General features: G+C 38.3%; 1 protein-coding gene across 5 annotated transcripts in view; it reads right to left on the bottom strand.

The window, feature by feature from the left end:
* Window positions 1-17,543, bottom strand: part of C6H11orf49 (chromosome 6 C11orf49 homolog) — a 170,653-nt gene that overhangs the window by 128,612 nt on the left and 24,498 nt on the right. The window lies entirely within an intron of this gene.

Raw genomic sequence — 17,543 nt, 5'->3', positions numbered from 1 at the left:
CTCTAAAAATAAATAAATAAAATCTTTTAAAAAAAAGAAAATCATAAAAAAAATTCAAGGACCATGAAAACTGGTGTATAAGCTAGTAACCTTGGAAAAGAATAAGACCATGAAATCTATATTGCTCAATTTATCAGAATTATGTTTTCCACATTTGTTGTGACTGGTAAATGTGCAAACTAATCATGGTCTTATCAGAAAGGATAAGACCATGAGTGTTAGAATGAGAAAGAAATGGGTTTGAATCATGGCTCTGTCTTTGGTAGCTTACTCTTAGACAGTTATTTAATCTGTACTTGTGTGGAAACATAATTTAACTTTTTCTCAAAATATGGTCAGTTGTTGATCTGTAGCCCCCTGTTGAATGAAGATTTATAAGCTGGCACCATCCCAGACTTAGTGACCTTAAATTTCTAACTGGAGCCCCATAATTTTAACAAGGACCCTTAGTGCTTCTTACATATGCCGAAGTTTAAGAATCAGTGGTTTAAAATGTGAGCTCTGAGGTTTAGAGAGACCTGAGTTCTGTTTTCAGCTCTACCAATTCCTAGCTGTGTGACCTTGAGCAATTTACTCACCGAGCCTATTTCCTCACTGTAAAATGTGGATAATAATACTATCACTGTCTGGCCCTGGCTGGTGTGGCTCAGTGGATTGAGTGCTGACTTGCAAGCCAAAAGGTCACTGGTAAATAAAGTAAATAAAGAAAATCTTAAAAAAAAAATACTATCACTGTTAGTACACTATTATACCATTATTACTGTAATAATAATACTGTTAGTATCTACATCACAGAATTATAAAAATTAAATAAGGTAATGCATGTAAAACGCCTGAGTGTCTGACTTGCTTGATAATGTACTTGTTTATTCATTTATTTTCAGAAAGAGGGGAAGGGAGGGAGAAAGAGAGGGAGAGGAACATTGATGCGTGAGAGAAACATTAGTTGGTTGCCTCTCATGTGCCCCCAACCAGGGACCTGGCTCACAACCCAGGCATGTGCCCTGACTGGGACTGTGACCTTTCGGTTCACAGGCCAGGGCTCAGTGCACTGAGCCACACCAGGCGGGGCTTGATAATGCATTTTCTTAAAAGCCTGTCTCAAAGGGCTGTTGAGGGTCTATTTCAGTAAACAGCACAGGCCAGAGCTTCTGATATAGCCTGTGCTCGACACACAATTGTTCCCCCTCCCTGAATTTTATCTGTAGGTATGACAATGGCGGCTAGGCACACTTCGCATAAAAACTTCCAATTCAGCATTTTCTATTTACCATCCAAAAACATTTTTAAAAAAACTACAACTTCCTTTTGGAGCAGTGAGAATAAAAAACGCAAAAGTGATGAATAGCCTGACAAAACGCAATTCCACTAAACTGCTGCCAAGATGGACATCTGCCTCTTTCATAGCTTTATCCGTCAGGAAAATATGGAGTAATTACCTAAAATTAATAAAAATGAGTACTTCAAAAACACGATTCCTAAAGTCCTGGTGGTCCCGCAAAACTTATAAAGCAAATAGCTTTATCTACTCAAGCTGTGCTCCAGAGCGTCTTCACGGGACAGTGGTGACCTAGGGTTCCGCGGTGTTTGCACCAGCCTGAAGTCCACATGAACGACATGTTTACATTCTGTTACTTCTTCTGTTGATCTGAGTGCTTCCCAAAACTAACAACCATCAATCACTGCAAACATTCTCCAGCCCTCCACCCCCAAAGATGTGAAGACAAAATCAGTGCTTCATCAACATTTCTTCCAACTGGAAAACTACTTCTCCAAGAAATGGCCAAACTGAGTGAAGCTGTGAGATAATGCATGCAAATTTCTGGTGTTAATTGTTTTATAATTAAATACATATTAAATTGGGAGGAAAAAAAACGACCAAGCTAACATTAAAATTGGCTACATGTTCACCTCTGTATTCTCTTGCCCTTCTTCCACCCACTTACGCTGATCTTACAGGAACATTCCTCAGGCTGTAGGGACGTCTATGACTTAGATCTATCTAAGGCTACCAAAGAATATTATTAATGGTAGAAATGAAAGAGCTATGCCATACTTAGAAGCAAATCATGCTACTTTTCCTTAACTCCAAGGATTGAAAGTCAATGTAAAAGCCCTTAACAAAGAAATGTTTTCAAAGTAATTAGAATAAAGTAGTTTTGTACTCCTACAAAGAAAGTAGGGGGGAGAGAAAGAAAAATGAAGGACTGTACCTGTTTAATATCTGTCTACCAACCAGATGTTTAGCATTTAATATTACATATAATAATGAAAATAATAGCTATCAAGTTTGAGCACCTGCGCAACTTATCAACGTGCCAGATACTACACTAATTATTTTACATGCATTATTATATTTGGTCTTCACAACAATCCTCTGATGCGTACTTTGATTACTTCCATTTTACAAACGGGAGAACTGAGATTTGTAGGATTAAAGTAACTTCCTCAAGATCACACCAAAGTTTGCCTCGTACCAAGAACTTGTGCTCTTAACACTGTACCATACTGCCTCCTCGTTGACATTTCATAATTACTTCTGGAAGTCAATAGGATCTTTACACACAGCACAAAGGCAGGGGTGTATGTTGATAATAAAATCATCCGAGAGATGTGGTCCACTTGTTCCTACGTGAATTCACATGTGTATGTGTGTGGCGGGGGGTCCTGTCCCCACTTGCAGAGATGTGCAGGCCAATCAACATTTGTATGAAGTCAGAACTTGTCCACCCCACCACAAAATATTCACCACCCCTAGTTCACAAAGTAGAAACAGAAAGCCCTGGTGCTCTTTTCATCTGCGGGAGAAGAGAAGCTAAAAAGAGCCAGCAGAGGCAGGGAAAGGTGCCTCCCTTCCAAGAATTTCACACAAGCCAGTGCGAAGAGCTCTCTCTAATTGCTGCTTCCTGGCGGTTTCCTTCACCTGCCGCTCTTATCAGTCCAATGTTCCCTCTGTGGTTACGGGCACCACCCAACCCTGGAAAATCCTTGCAGTTTATCAAACTTCAATGAGACAGGAGTTCAAAGCTCTTGCCTGGCAATAAAGCATGGAGAATGTCGTTTTATATTATTTTTAAATGCAAAGGAATAAGCTTTAATTTGTGTGAATGATTAAAGAATACAAACTGCACACCTGCACCCCTGGAGGGAAAAGATATCCAGGCACCTTAGCTGCCCTTTTGGAAAAGAACAAAACATTTCAGATTGGATTTTTTTTTTCTTCTGCTTTGCTGCAACTTCCATAAGACCAGAATTAAATATATTTTCTAACATGTACCAAAAGGCTCTATTGTTCTGAATCCATAGTTAAGGCCCAAGCATCCATGTCTTACTTAGATAGCTTCATTGTTTGAGATAAGCACTTACAACTTCAACCTGCTGCACTGAAAAATCTAAGTGAAATATGAGGAAACACTGGGTAATCTTTACATGAACTTCCCAAGTGAAGGCAACTGTGGATCAGAAACTTCCTGGTTCTGCCATGGCCAGGCAGCTCAGCTGGTTGGAGTGTCGGCCCATGTGCCAAGGTTGTGGGTTTGATCCCCAGTCAGGGCACATACAAGAACCAACCAATGAGTGCATAAACAGGTGGGACAGCAGAGTGATGTTCCTATCTCTCTCCCCCTCCTTTCCTCTCTCTCTTTGAAATAAATAAATACAAGTTAAAAAAAAAAAAACTTGGTTCTGTTGAACTGCCTCCTGCTGATCTCTTAATCTCTATACTACAGACACTTCTGCTATAAAATTGGTATGACCCCCAACTGATGTGGCTCAGTGGACTGACTGCCAGCCTGTGAACCAAAGGGTTGCTGGTTTGATTCCCAGTCAGGCACATGCCTGGGCTGCAGGCCAGGTTCCTGGTTGGGGGGTTGTGCGAGGCAACCGGTTGATGTATCTCTTGCACACCAGTGTTTCTCTCTCTCTTCTTCTCCTTTCCTTCCTATTTCTCTAAAAATAAATAAATAAAATATTTATAAAATGGATGTGATATTAAGAATAATATGTCGCCCTGGCTGGCGTAGCCCAGTGGATTGAGCGCAGGCTGTGAACCAAAGCATCACAGGTTCAATTCCCAATCAGGGCACATGCCTGGGTTGCAGGCCACGGCCCCCAGCAATGTTTCTCTCTCTCTCTCTCCCTCCCTTCCCTCTCTAAAAAAATAAATAAATAAAATCTAAAAAAAAAGGAATAACATGTCTAATAATAAACTTCTTTAGAAAAAAGTTACATTTATACAAAAGGTAAGATATCATATTAATGATTATATTACTATTGCTACATACTGATTCTACAGATTAAAATGACATGGCAATTTACTGCAATAGTTAAAAGCACGGGCTCTGGAGTCAGGCTGACTTCTATTTGATTTCTAGTTCTGGCAATTATTAACTGTGTGATTTTAAGCAAGTTACCTAATCTCTCTCCCTCTGCCCTTTTCTATAAAAACAGGGAATAGCACCTGCCATCTAAAGTTGTAAATAAAATAATGTAATAATCTTAGCATAGTGTTTGGCACATAGTAAATGCGCAATAAATATTAGCTATTTTTATTACTGTCATTATTATTAGTTGTTACTATGTACCCCTCCAGACATGGCAACACTCACCAGACAATAGGGTTTCAACACTAATGAGCACCAAGAGGCCAGCCTACTCTAGCCCTTTATCACTTATTTAACTATGTTCATCCAACCAAGGATGTTTATAGATTATCTTCAAAAATTCCTGGGCTGTATGGAACATTACACATATAGTAATACACATAATCATACACCTATTTCCGCTGTAGCCTTTAAACTTGTGGGAAGCATTCACTTATTACCTGCTACTCAGGAAGCTCTCCTTTATACGGGGAAAGTCCAAAACTACTTCTTTTTACTCCCTTCCAAGGCATAAATACCATCAAAGTATCAGCTGTTTGTTTTGCAATTGAATGATAAAGGGTCGCATCTGGAAATTTTTGCTCAAGGGACCTGGAATTTCCACCTACAACATTAGTTAGACTACTGTTATTATTATTTAATAGAGTTCCTATACTAGAATAAATGAGTCTCACTGGAAAAATGTGATATTAGTAGATACACACTATAGCAATAGCAGTGTAAGAGAAAAGCAGAGTATATACACATATTCAACTTTAAATCTTTTTCCTAAGGTGAAGGGATTAAGGAAAAAAGCAAACAAACCTCAACAGACACAGACAACAGTACTGTGACTGCCAGAGAGAAAAGGGGGCGGGCGGGGGGAGGTAGAAGAGGGTAGGAGATAAATGGTGATGAAAGGAGACTTAACTTGGGGTAAGGAACACACAATACAACCGTGATGGTATGTACAGATGATGTAATATGGAATTACATACCTGAAACCTATATAATCCTATTAATCAATATCACCCCAGTAAGTTCAAGAAAAAAGGAAAAACTTTTTTCTCCCTTGCCAGAGCCCCTTTGAGACACATTTTGGTTTCTGAAGCCTCTGAGCTTCAGATGCTGGTTGGCACAAGTAAATATTGAATTACATTAAGACTGCCCTCTGAGATAAGAAAATTATTGCTGTTAACCAACAACCTGTCATGTAAACTGTTAAGAAACCTCAAGTTCAATATCATTTATAAATCACTAATATGATTCAGTACTTGATCTTGTAAAGTATAAATAGATAGCTTAATGGCTTAAAAAATTAATAGACCTCTAAAATTAATTATTTACATCCTCTATTTTTACTGGTATGCCGTGATCTAGGGATACAGTATGCTCTGGGGAAATATTTCATCACCCCTACACGACCATCTTTGATCTTCGACCACACTAGAGCAATTTCCTTTAACCAAAGGAGATGGGGAAATGAGGAAAACTAGCACGTGCAATCCTTACACAACCCAGTGAGGTAGGTAATAAACTTTTCTGAAGCTCAGAGACGTTAAGGAACCTGCTCAGTCTTAATAAATGGCTGAGCCAGGATTCAAATTTAAATTTGACTCCAAAGCCCATGGGCTTCCACCACAACCCACTACCTCCCAAAAACAAAAATAAAAACAAGAAAATCTAAACACCTACAATGTATCCCATTTAACACTGTATCACCTAGAAATCACTGTTTTTCTATTGTTAATACTAGAAAAGAAGATTAAATTGGTAAACCAGACAGTTGAAGTACTGGCATGACCTTTAAATTTTTTAAAAATATTTATTTCTAATTACACATGTAATTTTTTAAAAGGTTTTATTTATTTATTTTTAGAGAGAGGGGAAGGGAGGGAGAAACTGAAGGAGAGAAACATCAATGTGTGGTTGCCCCTTGAGTACCCCCCACTGGGGACCTGGCCTGCAACCCAGGCATGTGCCCTGACTGAGAACTGAACCAGTGATCCTCTGGTTCACAGCCCACGGTCAATCCACTGAGTTATACCAGCCAGGGCTAATTACACATGTAATTATTTTTGAAGATTCAAACAATACAGAAAAAGTTTAAAACCAATCCCAGGTCCCACTGAATAACAGCATTCTAAGCACTTTATGGGTATTAATTTATTTAATTCTCAATGCAAAGAGATGGCTACTTTTATCTCAATTTTATAGATAACAAAGGAAAATTCATACAGGTAATTTATCTAAAGGTTAAAGGTCTATCTAGTAAGCAGCAGAGACAGGATTTGAATCCAGGCCTTCAGTCTGCACTATGTTTTTTGCAGCCCTTAAGGAGCTAATCAGCATGGCATACATCCAATGGACTTTCCTAAGAACAAATTTGAAAATTAAAGGAAGACCTTTTACATTAATAGCTAATTATAAAACAGAAAAACTAGTATGTTGCTTTTGGGCATCTGAACTACCAAAGCGCTGCTATACAGCTAGTCAAACTCAAATACTATAAGACAAGCCAGGGAAAAACAAAGCATTACACCTGCGTTAACATCACCTGTGACAACCAGAAAACTGGAGGTGACTAAAGATCTCTATGTAAAGTGGGAGATGAAAAGCGAGTTCACTTACCTCAACCAGCAGAGGTATTGTACAAGTTAACAGCTGTGCAAAGCTGAATGCTTTGACATTCAAACAGTCTCTAGTCGACCATTAATCCTTCCCTCCTCCTTCCTGAGACTGGTGATTTTTGATATTTTGGGGATGCCAATTCAGGTTAAGTACTTAAATCTTACCGCTTCCATGTTTCCAGCCTAAATCTCGTAATACAGAATTAGTAGATTGGAGTCTTGCAATTTTTTTAAGGAGGCTTTTACAGAGGTCCAAACTGAAAGCACTCAGCTAGCTCACCATAACAAAACGTAATGCCTGCATGCAGGAGAAATCTAAAATAGCACTTAAGTTTCCCAGTTACAATCTATGCATGGGACACATGAAGAACCCCAATAAAATTTTCATGACAATAGCTTGGCAAAAATAGTTACTCAAAGAGCAGTATACTTATCAGATCAACTCCATAAACATTCACAAAACTATTTTCCAGAATGCATCACAGGTTAAAAAAAAACACCCTATAAATTGACAAGTATGGAGTAAATCATGTACCACTCATGTTATGTCAGGCCCAGAAATATTAAAGTTACAGGGTGATAATTAATTGTGCTATATAGTCATCAAAGATTGTAGCCTTTGGGGTAAACCATGCACTTATAAGTTATTAGTAATTATATTTGGTAATATGCAATTTAACTATTAATATATGGATTAGTGATATTACTGCAATAAGGTATTAATGCAGTAACATTAATGACTTGACATTTTACATTTAAACTATTCCATAAAAATTCTCTGGCACTCACACCAACTCACAGAAGAATTCTAATTTAAGGCCACTGAGATTCATGGGCTTCGGATCCCTGATCCTCTCTGCTGGTTGATACTGCCTCTGGAGGAAGGTGTGGATTCCTTCCCATTGAGAGTCTCATGTGTCAAATCCCCCCTCAGAACTATGTCTACACCATACTTATGGAATATGGCTTGTAATAATGCTCAATAATCCCTTTGTTTCCATTTTTGATATGAAAGTAAAGGATACTAGTGTAGATGTTTATAGACATTTACAGCCTAGGCCAAAGTGCACAAAAGTCATATGGCGAGAACAGCATAGGTTAGACAGAGAGGCCCCAGTTTAGTTTACACAGAAAACACATGCCCACACATTAATTTAGCTGAACATATCTAAACTAATGCTGTAAAACCTCCAAGTGCCCTATAATACTTTGGACTTTGTTTTGACCAAACTAACATAATTTCTGACTCAACACTCTTACGGATGCTGCGTGGTCCAAGCCTACCTTTCCTGCCAGGCTCAACGGAAATGCCAGCTCCTTCCTGAAGCGTTCCCTGGTTCTCTCCCAGCCAGAAGCAATCTCCCTTTTTCCCTGAACTCCCTGAAACACCTAGTTTAGAATTTCCAATGGCACTTTCTACCTTGATATAGTTATTTCTGTTATATTTCTACCTAAAAACAGCTATTTCTGTTACACACAGTTATTACTGTCCTCCTCCTTAAATGCACACATGATCCATGACTCGTTCATCCTCTATCCCCTTTAACACTCAGGACCACTCAGTGTCTTCCGCGGAGCAGTCCTTCAAATATTTACTACACGAATACATAGAGTGTATCATTATTTGTACACTGTGAGGACATTCTTTACTCAACCCAACCATTTTACGACTGTGCCTCCCAGGTGGAAAACTCTACGTACCAAAACACATTCTGTTACAATATGAGGGTTCTTACAGGAAGCCACTTTTGTCCTGTTCTCAACTCCTCTTTCTGTTGCCTTTTAACTGTTCCTTCTCTCTATTCCAATGAGAAAGCACTTGTTCCTTCCATTGTTACTAAGAGCCTCATTATGTTCAAGGTAAAGTGAAAAACTGCATTCGATGCAATTACCAGTTCCTTACAAATTTGGGGGCTACTTGTCATTTCAACATCCAGGACATGAATAAAAGAAAGTCCAAATTCTTTTCACTCCAAGAACTATTTTCTTTTTTTTCTTTTTTAGACAAAATGGAAGCACACAGCACAGGAAGCAGTCCTCAGTAAGCCACCGTTCATAAACAGCTTTGCTGAAAGGGTAACAAAGGTTCTGTTGTGCTCTTGCATGGCAGGGCCAGCAAGCAGCAGGAGCAGATGAACTCTTTAAGAAACAAAGGTTCTGTCTTCATGCAAATGTTTGCATTAATAAAAAATGAAGAAAAAGATATAGAAAATGCTGGCTAGCTGGACATAATAGGTCTCTAAACGGGAGGTTTTTCACATTTTTCAGGCGGAGTCAGCAGGTCTTTTAAAAACTTTGTCATTCTAAACATTTCACAGACATCACAAGAAAGACATGCAAATAACAGAAGCAAATCAAAGGACATCCCGCTGCTCTGCTGGCGCCTCCCTCATCCATGCCTGGCTTGTCATTTTCTGTTAACCCTGGTGCTGGCTGCTGTTTTGTTGAGGAATGGAGTCCCTAGCCCATGTGGCAGTACATGTCCAGCCAGCTGGCCCTTGCTCTGATGACATTACAATGCAAGCCATGTACCACCACTCAGGCACACGTGCTGCCCGGCAACAATTCCCATGTGCAATTATTACACACCCGGCTTACAAATCTGCATAGGAAAAGAACCTCTAAACTAACCACTTAATAAGACATAATCACCTCGAGTGTATTACTGAATAATTCTTTGAAGATGGACTTAACTGAAGACCAGCCCTTCAAAGTGAAATGTACAATAAAGGCCTTAAAATAAATACAGAAAACTTAAAACCTTGTGAGGGGAGAAATTTACCTAATACTTACTAAGTGCCAAGCATTGTATTAAGTACCCAACCTGCATTATCTCAATCTTCACAACCGCCACTTAAGGCAAATACTTATATTCCTGTTTCACAGCTGAGGAAACTGAGGCCTAGGGAGCTTATTAACTTGCCAAGGTCACACAGCCAATGATGGCAAGCCAAGACTCAAAACTGTCTGGTGGCAAATTCCTCTCCATTCTATACATTTTTCTCACCCCTTATTTCTGTGACTTTTGTGATTGAAACCTAGCTTCCTCTGAAAATATCACAAAGACCATATTCACCAGCTGAAAGACTCTTTTTCCATTTTAATCATTGGGAGTCTTTAACATTAATTTTTAAGAGTGAGTGGCTTTTGTGTTAGATCATAAGAATCTAATTAAGCTACAAAAGTTTTCTCACAGAAAAAAAATGGATATAATTTAATGTGTTGTGTATAATTTTAGAGTATTCAGGAACCTCCTAAGCTCATTTTAGCTCCCCCAAGAGTTCTTGGCCTACACATTAAAAAAAAACAAAAACAAAAAAACCACCTCACATCTCTTTCCCTTCCTGGAAGCACTTGACCAGTTTTCTTTCACAATCAGGACCCATCGAATCCCCTGACCTGAACATTCCTTGTCCTCCTCAGTTTCCACGGAACACACTAACCCTCTTGACCAGGACGCGGGATCTCTACGTCCACCCGCAGACTGTCCCATTGGCCTTTCTTGGTTGTACTGAACTGGAAACCAGTAGCCAGTCTCACATTACTATTCTTACCCCTGCTCCTGAATTACAAAAGCTTAAGGAGTGGAAGGACTTTAAGATGATATCATTCAACTCCCACTGTTTTACAAACAAAGAAATTAAAGACTTTCTTCATTGTTCTCCCTCTTGATACAATGACGGAAAGTTCTTGGGCTTGCTCAAATGAAGCCTGAATATTCTCCACATTTCGCTCTATAACCACATTGCCAAAGTTTTTATTTAAACAAAGTAGGCAAAATAAACCATAGCTACAACTGAATTACTTTAAAATATTTTTCGTACTGCCTGAATGGACGTAAATGTTAAAATGGAATAGTCAAACAACATTACCTAGGCTTCTTTTATCCTACCAAGAGTCTATTCAGTTCTCTGGTGCCAATCATACCCACAATTACAAATAATTTTTTGTCCTATAACAAAGGTGATATGTGACATAAGTAATAATAAGTGTAATAAATGAGAAGATAAGTGAAAGTAAGTATAATAGTTAACTTTCTTTAATATAATGGTTGGCTGGAAGATAATCTAAGTACTGAGAATCAGATTACTGGATTATACTGAGCCTTTAATTTGGAGACAACAAGAGAAAGCAAATTAATACATGACTTTATAATAAAAGGCAGAAAAAGAGTATTCTAGAAAAAGTAAAGAAGGTTGTTATTTCAGGGAAAAAAATGGCAAAGCTCAACAGTATTGGAAACTTCAGGAATCAAAACGCCATTCTGGATTTAAAAGAGCTGATTGAGTAAATATAAGCAATTGTCTATAAAGCACAGGAGGAGGGGTAAACTGAGACAGGGTGAAACAATTCCTCTCAATGCATGCCTTATATACTTTTAAAATCTGTGAATGTGTTACCTAGTCAAAGCATGTGTGTGCATGTGTGCATGCACATGCACATCTTAGGTAGAGCAGATGTTTATAACAAACCATCCATATAGTTTACATGATGCTGTAGCAAAGACTGCTAGTTGCTGACCCCAGCAACCTCTCCTCCTTGGAAACATACTCCAAGCTTTCCTGGGCTCATGGCTACTGGCAAAAAGACCGTATTTCTCAGCTTCTCTTGCAGCTAGCTTTAGTCATGTGATTAAGCTATACAATTTAAGCACAATATTGTATGGGTCTTGTAGAAAGTATTTAAATGGAACTGATTCAACTGAAAGCTACCTCTTATATAACAAAGAGCTCCTTCAGTCCTTATGGATCCTGAGATAAAAGATGGAATCTATAGTTAGGATGTTGGAGGAAAAAGAGAGAAACCTGAGTCCCTGATTATACCTTGAAAAATACTATACTAGCCATGAATTGACTATCTTCAGGCTTCTTTTCCACAAAAGAAAAACAATCTTCTAATATTTTAAAAATTATTTTTTACAGCCCTGGCTGGCGTAGCTCAGTGGATTGAGCACGGGCTGGGAACCAAAGTGTCCCAGGTTCGATTCCCAGCCAGGGTACATTCCTAGGTTGCAGGCCACAGCCCCCAGCAACCGCACATTGATGTGTCTCTCTCTCTCTCTCTCTCTCTCTCTCTCTCTCTCTCTCTCCCCTCCTTCCCTCTCTAAAAATAAAAAAATAAATAAAATCTTTAAAAAAAAATTATTTTTACAAGAGATTATTTATTTATTTATTTTTAGAGAGGGGGAAGGGAGGGAGAAAGAAAGGGAGAGAAACATCAATGTGTGGTTACCTCTCATGCACTGGGGACCTGGCCTGCAACCCAGACATGTGCCCTGACTGGGAATTGAACTGGTGACCCTTTGGTTTGCAGGCCAGCACTCTATCCACTGAGCCACACCAGCCGGGGTTCTTCTAACATTTTAAAACCATCTTATTTTAGGGGTTCTTTTTTGTTATATGCAGACAAACCTAATACTAACATAAAGCATCTATATATTTTCCCAATAGTATAAATAAAGGGATCAAACTAATTGTACCAATCAGAATGCTCAGTGGCCTATACATCCATCTGGGTAGGACGCTAGGATAGGATAGAGTGTTTCCTGACTACCCAAGCATTTAAGAGATGTACTACTATTTCCAGCACTTACCATCGTTGTAAAAAGGGTTAAGGTCTCAGTGACCTTCATAACTTGAACAATAGTTTATTAAATACTTCCACATACACTATCACATTGACCTAGCAGTCAGATAAGACTAGGATTAATATCTCTATTTTACAAATGAGGAAATTGCCCAAGGTCATACAGCTAATAAGTGGTAGGGCGAAAGACTAAGCTTTAGTCTCATGAGCATAAATATTTTCCACCAAATCGCAGAATTAGGAACATTCTTAGAGAAATTTAGAAAGTTTAAAATGATCATGGTTAATACTAATTAACTGATATAAACATAAATGTCATGATTGCAAAGTACACCACAAATCAATGTTTTTATATTTCACAGAACTTACATGAAGATCTTTTAAAATTAATTTTTCCATTTACTAACTGAGGAAACATTCTGCTTAATTTTAGAACTGATGATAGCACCATCCCCTTCTCAGATCCTGCATTTTGCACTAGACAGAAAAATAAACAAATAATAGGCAGCACATGAAGTAACAGGTAGCAAAGAGGTGGAACTCTCTTATGGCCACTTCTCTTTGGACAATCTAGGTCAGATTCTATCAAGTTCTACCAGTTGGTGGTACAAGACACTTCTACAACTCATTCTAGAAATCTTCCCTCAGAAAACTTGCACAGCTCCAATAATCCGACTCATCTAGGCGAACTGACCTCCAGCCCAGATCTTGCACAGTCAATTGATCTCAGGCCTGCACTGCCACTCCAAAAGGCACATAGGCTGAACAGCCTAAGCAAGAGGGTCTCTTTATAAAAGACCTGGTTTCTAAACCCTTGTTCTATAGATGACTCCCTGGGGCATCGTGGGGGAATTATGCAAGGTATTTAGCCCCTCTCCAACTTAATTTCCTCAGTAGATCATGGGGGAGAAGAACATTTTACTTTACTCTCCAGAACTATTGGGAAGCCTCATTAAGCTAAGTGAACATTTTGCTTTTAGAATGTATAATATAAATAGATATAGAAAATGAAATTACTGCATTCTCTTCTACTTCTCTGAATTTATACTTTGTCTTTCCAAAACAAAATAACCCAGTAGCAAGCCTCATTAATGGACCTAGTTTAAGACAAATGTTAAACTGAAAAGAATTTGAGTTGTGTTAGGAGAAGGAAAAGATAAAAAAACTTTACTTTCAATTTCATTTTCTTGAGATTTCATAAGCATGGAGCTGAAAGCAATCTTATCAAGTCATCTAATTTAATATTTTAAACATTATAATGCGCCCTTGCTGGTGTGGCTCAGTGGATTGAGTGCCAGCCTACAAATCAAAAAGGAAGCAGGTTCGATTCCCAGTCAGGGCACATGCCTGGGTTTCGGGCCAGGTCCCTAGTAGGGGGCACGTGAGAGGCAACCACACATTGATGTTTCTCTTCCTCTTTCTCCTTCCCTCCACCTCTCTCTAAAAATAAATAAATAAAATCTTTTAAAAAATTATGTCAATATTACTATTGTATTTTGAATTATTACTTAAATACAGAATCCATCTATCTTAAAATAGCAAGCATTTACATATCTCTGTGGTCCGTTCTCGTCTTCATCAATGTATATTTGTTTACTTGGACTTCTACTTTTTAAAAAAGCTTCATTCCTACATGCTTTTTTACATACACATAAAGTTGTCTTACAAATTATTTAATGACATAATATTTCACTGTATTTATCTACCTCAGATTGGATCATTTCCAGTTTTTATTAAAAAATAATGTGGCTATAAATATCTTTATGCAGAATATTTCTTTTCTCTTTTGAGTTATTTCCTTAGAATATATTCCCAGAAGTAGGGCTTAAGAATCAAAAGAGATGCTCATTTTTATGGCTTTTGTTGTGTATTGCTAAATTGCTCTCCAGAAAGACTACCATCTTCAAGAAAATGAGGCCAATTTCTCTGCAGATATACCAATACAAAGCTTTTTATTTTAACTGACTTAAAAGTGTATTTTTTAAAAGATTTTATTTATTATTTTTAGAGAGGAGGGAAGGGAAGGAGAAATAGAGGGAGAGAAACATCAATGTGTGGTTGCCTCCTGCGTACCTCCTACCAGGGACCCTGCCTGCAACCCAGGCATGTGCCCTGACTGGGAGTCAAACTGGTGAGGCCTCATTATGCAGGCTGGAGCTCAATCCTCTGAGCCACATCAGCCAGGGTAACCATTCCTTTATTGAGGAGCATGCAGATTAACTCTAATTTTTTACTTTTACAAAGAATATTGCACATTCATAAACTCTTAAATCATTTCCTTTGACAACTTTTCCTGAAGAGCTTAGTCCTATGACATAAATTTGTACATTTTCTTAATATGTCATGTGTTAATTTTTTTAAAGATTTTATTTATTTATTTTTAGAGAGGGAAGGGAGAGAGAGAGAGACAGACAGACAGACAGACAGACAGAAACATCAATGTGCGGTTGCTGGGGGCCATGGCCTGCAACCCAGGCATGTGCCCTGACTGGGGATCGAACCTGCGATACTTTGGTTCGCAGCCCGGGCTCAATCCACTGAGCTACGCCAGCCAGGGCTGTCATGTGTTAATTTTTATTTATGATATTCATCATGATTTTCCTTATCCCACCACTTTTCTTTTATCTTTGTTATTTTTCTTACAGAAATTAAAAAAAAATCCTATCTATATAGCCATCTGCCATGAAATATCTACTATTGATTTTTGTCATAAAATTATCTCAGGGGTAAGTATACTTTATTATTTTCTCCTAGTTATAAAAGTATTTTAACAGTTTAATTCAGCTAGAATCTATATCACCATATGGTATGAAGTGTGAAATAAATTTATTCCTAATTCCCTCCAATTCATTCTCAACTAATGAATTTTTCATGTTATTTTGTTACACTTAGTTTGTCACAGATTAAATGGATCTGTGCTTTGATATCTGTTTCTGAGATCTCAATTTTATTTTACTTGCCTATTTTTAAGTTAAAAACTACCTACCATACATTTTTTAAAACTTTCTACTGAAATATAATAATATACAGGAAACTATGAATTGGCGCTTGTAATCAATACCCTAGAAAATCTCCTATAACCTCCTCCCAGCTCTAACCCCCAGCCCCAAAGCTAAATACATACATTAGTTTTTCCTGGTTTTCAGATGTGTATCAAATCACACAGTATGCAGTCCTTTGTGTCTGGCTTCTTTCATCCAACACTACGTTTGGGAAGTTGATCCATATAGCTACGAGTAGTTGTTCATTAATTCTCACTGCAGCATAATATTCAATTGTTGAATATTCTACAATGTATTAATTCCCTTGTTGTGGCAAGAACTGTTTATATAAAATGTCCAGAATAGGCAGATCCATAGAGGCAGAAAGTAGATTATTGCTAGCCAGGGGCTGGGTGTGGGGGGAAAAGGAGTGACTGCTAATTGGTATGAGCTTTCTTTTGAGGGTGAAGAAAATGTTCTGGAATTAGATCACGCTGGTGGTTGCACAGTGTTGTGAATACACTAAAAAATACTGAATTGTATACACTTTTTTAAACTTAATCCAAGGACACGCTTATTGACTTTAGAGAAGGGGGAGGGGTTTGGGGGGGAGAGAGAAAGAAACAATGATGTGAGAGAAAAACGTCAATCAGTTGCCTCTTGCATGCACCCCATCCGGGAACCGAATGTGCCACCTAAGCATGTGTCGTGATCAGAGTCAAACCAGTGAGCTTTTCATTTATGGGACAAAGCTCCAGCTAACTGAGCCACACCACCAGGGCTGAACTGTATGTATACTTTAAGAGGGTGGATTTTATGGTATGTTAATTATATCTCAGTAAAAGACACAGACTCATAAAAACACAGAGTTGAAGATGGCAGCATATTAGAGATATTAAGAAACTTTTGGAAGATGAAAATCAGACAATAACTATTGTAGTAAGCTAAAAAATTAAGTGCAAAAATTAAGTGTGTTTGTATTAAGGAAAGCTGACAAGAAGTAAGCCACTCTCTTACATAATGCCAGAAAGGCTTAGGAACTGTAGGTATCAGTACCTCTGAAGGCACGGGCACAAAACAGAAGGCTTGCATTATGGACTCAGTGTTCCTATCTGCCCAAATTCATATGTTGAAGCTCTAACCCACAGTGTGGCTGTATTTGGACTAAGAAAGAATTTAAGGTTAAAAGAGGTCAGAAGGGTGAGGCCCTGATCCAATAGGATTAGTATCACCATAAGAGACACTGGAGAGAGGTCTCACACACACACAGCTAGAAGATAATGGAGAAATGCCTCAAAAATTCTAATGGAAAATTATCTCCAACACAGAATTTTATACCTACACAAACTATCAATCCAGTGTGTATAAAGGCATTGTCAGAAACACAAGATCCCTCAAAGTTTATCTTATTTTATTTATTTTTTAATTTTTTTGTTTTAGAGAGGGGGAAGGGAGGGGAAAGACAGGGAGGGAAAGACCAATGCGAGAGAAAAACTCAATCGGCTGCCTTCTGTATGCACCCTAACTGGGACCCGAACCTGCAACCTGGGCATGTCTCCTGCCTGCCTCACCAGGAACAGAACTGGCAATCTTTCCATTTGTGGGATGATGCCCAACCAACTGAGCCACAGATGGGGCCCTCAAGTTTTATTTTGCATGCACCCTTTCTGAGAAAGCTACTGGCAGATATAACCTAACAACAAAAAAAGGAGTACAAGGAAAAAGAAATATATAAGTTTCAGGAAATATGGAATCCAACTCGACAGAGACAAGTAATGTCCATGATAAGGATGAAGGGTTTGGAGAGCAACCAGGCTGGATTAGAGCAGGAGGACCAAACAGGCGCAGGACTACTCCAGGGGACTTATCTTGAAGAAAATAAACTGCAACTTAGAGAACACTTGAGGTGTTTACATAAACTCACCTTTCATTTGTTAAGTTTAAACATAAATTAGAGATAAGTTCATAGAAAACTAACCAAGCAA

This window comes from Phyllostomus discolor, chromosome 6, assembly GCF_004126475.2.
Source record: "Phyllostomus discolor isolate MPI-MPIP mPhyDis1 chromosome 6, mPhyDis1.pri.v3, whole genome shotgun sequence".
NCBI classification, from domain to species: domain Eukaryota; kingdom Metazoa; phylum Chordata; class Mammalia; order Chiroptera; family Phyllostomidae; genus Phyllostomus; species Phyllostomus discolor.
Note: the sequence above shows the minus strand (reverse complement) of the source record. Positions and strands in the feature narration are given on the sequence as shown.